Source organism: Myotis davidii, unplaced genomic scaffold (assembly GCF_000327345.1).
Source record: "Myotis davidii unplaced genomic scaffold, ASM32734v1 scaffold2551, whole genome shotgun sequence".
In the NCBI taxonomy this organism is placed as follows: domain Eukaryota; kingdom Metazoa; phylum Chordata; class Mammalia; order Chiroptera; family Vespertilionidae; genus Myotis; species Myotis davidii.
Window position 1 is genome coordinate 146,683 of NW_006283140.1, and position 4,543 is coordinate 151,225.

Sequence of the window (4,543 nt, forward strand, 5' to 3'; positions counted from 1 at the left end):
AGCTGTATGAAGCAGCTGTGATGTGACAAACCTTAGAACAAACGTGAACATGCTTAGCAAATTTGAAGGATAGAAAAAGTCTGGGGTCCTTCATGCAGTCTTTGTGCTCCTGAATAAACCCTGGGACCACTCTGGATTTATGAAGTGAGAGAATAAAAATCCTTATCACTTGTTTTACTCGCAGCCAAAATCATCCTCACTGATACGGTGTCCCAGAGTAGACCGTTGGAATGCAGAGGTCAGTTGGAGTCAAGTGAGGTAAAAGGCATGAGGCTGGGGCCGAGTCCATGTTGCACACAGTTGTGCCTAAAGTGAGGAAGTTCAGGCTCCACCACTTGTGGCCACATGAATTGAAGAGGCTGACTAGGAGAGAGAGCTCCAGATAAGACCCACGTTTGTCAATGCAGGTGAAACAAGGTTATACTGTGATAATAGAAAAATCCCCTGGGCCCACAGGGTTAACCAAACAGAATTTTATTTTCCACTCACATTAGATGTTAAACAGTGGTCAGTGAGAGCTTGACTCATGCTCTCATGGTCACTGCAGCAATGGGATGAGAATGAGATGAATTGCACACTATCTCCTACATTTTAGACTAAAGCTTCATTAACCAAGGCAAGTCACATGGCCACTCCTAACTTCAATGGAGATGGGAAGTTCAGTCCCACCATGTGCCTGGAAGGAAACCTGTTTGTAGCTCTGCCACCTGTCAGCATTTGTCTCTAGCCAAGACTTGGCTTTTGAATGGATTGGAGGGCAAGGAAAGGACATTGATTTCTAAGAGCTCATGTGGCCTGGGCCAGAGGTGGGCCATCTGTTCTAATCCTACCCTCCACAATCTGGTAAAGAGAGGAGAGACAGGACTATGGTTTTCTTTACCCTGCTTCCTAGTAATGTTCTGAGGAGCTGTGAATTATCCAAAGTGTAGTGCCCCCACTCCCAGGTTCATCCAAAAACACCAGGGCTGCCACAGAAACAGCAATGGAGAAGGGACAATGAATGGCTGAGTGGCAAATTACATACTCCAAACTATCGATGACCAGGTGCCTGGGATTATTGAAGGTTCCCAGACCTAATCTTTTTAAAAAATATATTTTTATTGATTTTTGACACAGAGGAAGGGAGAGGGATAGAGAGTTAGAAACATCGATGAGAGAGAAACATCGATCAGTTGCCTCCTGCACACTCCCTACTGGGGATGTGCCCGAAACCAAGGTACATGCCCTTGACCGGAATCGAACCCGGGACCCTTCAGTCCACAGGCCAATGCTCTATTCACTGAGCCAAACTAGTTAGGGCCCCAGACCTAGTCTTGATCTCAGGGAGGCAAGAACTACAAGAATGAGTCAGGTAGAACTTCCAGACACTCCACTGAGGTGGGGTGCAGAATTGAAATTAAGTTGATTTAGAAAAACAATAGAAAGGCAATATTTCTTGCATACCTAGATTATGGTCTGGGACTGATAACAAGAAAAACACATCTTTCAATCTGCAGAGGAGTTGCGCAGAGTGGGAGAGAAAGCGGAAGGGAACCATGTGGTTATATGAAAAATCACATGCTTAAAATGAAACTTTTGATTTTTTTTATCCACAATCACAGAATACAATCTCTTCCATGGAACAGTTTTATGAAATACCATTATAGGAACACTAAGAGAGAATGAAAAATAGTCAGGATGCCCAACAGCGCCTACATAAACTGGCTAGCCTTTTTGGAGAGCAATTGGGCAGTCTCTAGTAAACAAGCACACTTTCTATGACTCAGCAACCCCAATAGCACAAGTGCTCAAAAACATACATACAAGGATGTTTTGAAATAGCTTTCTTCCTCTGTAGCTTTCCTTCTGGTTCAAGCTGGCATCTCTTACCTAGCCCACTGTGACAGCCTCCCATCTGATATGCCAGTACCTAGGCTTGCCACGCTATGGAAAGACTGCTCAGAATACCCGATCATATCACTTCCCTGTTCAAAACTATAATGGTCTTCTCCACTGCCCTCTGTACAGGGGTGAGCAAAAGTGGGTTTACAGTCATTGGTATGGAAAACCAAAGACAGGTTATGATTATTACAATAGCTTTATTAACTCAAAAGAATGTCACAATGCAACTGTAGACTTACTTTTGCCCACGCCTGTATATAAGCTGATGCTCTGAGCTTGCCACACAAGGCTGACTGGCTCCTTAACAACTACTCTACTTTCCAAGCATGCTACAAAGTTCATTCACCAAATGGGTCAGGGCTCCTCTCTGTGCCTCTGTGCCTGCTGTTGCCCTCTGCTCTGCCCTAACTCAGTTACCTCCTTATTCATCAGGAAGCTGATCTTCTCAGAAGCTGGCTTTGAATGCACAATGCAGTAGTAACTGCTTCTCCTTTGGGCTCTCATAGTACAGTGTGCATCAGAATGGAGTAGAAATTAGCATACTAGATTGTAATTTGAAAAACAATTCTTTCTTCTCCACTGATGAGTTCTTTATCTCATTTTGTAAAATTCTCAGTAGTTCTTTTCAAGGATATGGTTTCAGGCACAGGGGGCTCCTCATTCTTTCAGACCACTTCCTGGTCTCAGTCACCTCAGCCTAACTGTGCTGGAGCTGGAGAGTTCTTCAACAGAGGCATGGTGAGGGGCAGTAAATCCTATTTTCACTTAAATTGCTAAACAAAAGAACACAGTATCAAACTGCACGCCTGTATCTGCGACTTCCTGTGCAATAAGGGACAAATCATAGTCTTCAAGCTTCTGTTTCTTCTCAGTAAAATGAGCATAATAATAATCGTTACCCTCAGAGACTGTGATGAAGGTAAAGAGAGAAGTGAAAGTGCTCTGCAAATTGTCATGCGCTATACACTAATAATAACCTCCAAAGAAGCACTGTAGTTAAAAGTCGCCCAGAACAAGAGTTATAAAAAATTAAGCCCCTAATTTAGGAAGTTGGTCCTACAGATGAAAACCTCTTTATTGCTTTTCCACTGTTGAAACTTTGTGCTTAATTCTGCCTTCACCTGTAGGACATTGTCCTCTTCTTTCCACGCCATCTTTTTACTCTCTCCATAGTGACAGAAGAGCACCAGGTATTTTCTGTGACACAGTTACCTGGATATCAGAGTCACAGATCTGGGTTCAAATTTCATGTCTGCATTTTCCTAGACAGCCGTGGGCAAACTACCGCCCGCGGGCCGGATCCGGCCCGTTTGAAATGAATAAAACTAAAAAAAAAAAAAAAAACGCCACCCTTTTTTTAAATGCCATTGTGGCCCTCGAGTCAAAAAGTTTGCCCACCCTGTACTAGCAGTATGACTTTGGACTGGCTAGCAACCTCCCAGTGCCTGTTTCTTCATCTTCTATTTCCTAGGTATGTAATGAAGAATGAGGCCATTTCTGTTCCTTTCGATTTCAGTAATCTCCATCTCTACACTTATTCACCCTCCCACACATTTAATCACACCTAGGATGCCATCTTCACTCAACCAAAGTTTCATTTTCAAGAGTTTAAACTTGGAAATCCTCTTTTCTAAGTATAACCTCTGATTCTTTCAGTTTTCTTCCTTCCACCAAAGTCACTTGCCTCCAGCTTGGCTTCTAGCCCCTCAAGTCATTCTCATTCTCTGAGACCACCTTGGTCTGGTTTCAGCCACCTCTCTGACAAGCCAGAACCCCATGGCAAGCCATGCCACTGTGCTCTCACCTCTACTTTGCATTTCCACATTCCCTTTCTCTGGATGACCTCCGGGACTAGGGAGTGCTTACTGTTTTAGCTTCCAAATGTCCAAGTTTGCAGGAGAAAAAGTCATTTCCTCCTATGTTATGAGAGCACCCTCCTCACCGGAAAGTCTGTCTATCTCTCCATGATGGAGAAAGAATCATCTCTTTCCTTGCCAACAGTCTCCCTGATAGGTGCCCTGGCTCCCACTGCATAGAGCTTCCCCTAGCCTTTCTCCTCTGTTATTGGCTCTTCAGTTGGTCTTTCTACATCTCCTCCTACATCTCCTTCTACATCTGAGCATGTAACAAACTCAGATCTCTCCCATTCTAAAACCACTCTTTTGGCCTTCCCCTCAGATACGACCCTAAGCTAATCCATGCCAACATTACATTTCTTCAAAGAATATTCTACACATGCTGTCCACCTGCTCATCTCTTACTCACTTATTAATCCCTTAAAATGACTTCTGCTTTCACCACTCTATTTAGTTGCCAACCTAATGATCACTAAAGGTATCCTAGCTGCAAAACTCAATGACAATAGTCATCCTCCATACAGCACTTGCCACTTTGGCCTAGCTGTCTGTTTTGAATCACTCTCCTTCCTTAATTGCCATTGCTGCTTCATTATGGATTTTCCTCTGTCTATTCTCTTCCTTACTCATGATGTTCTTCCCTTGACACCGCTCACTTGGTGAGCCCTCTACTCTCATGGTTTCAACTGAGAGTTGGAACACTTTTTCTTAAAGGTCAGAGAATAAATATTTTGGCTTTGTGGGCCAATAGGCAAAATCAAGGCAATTGTGTAGGTACTTATGTAGGTAAACATTTACAATGGAAA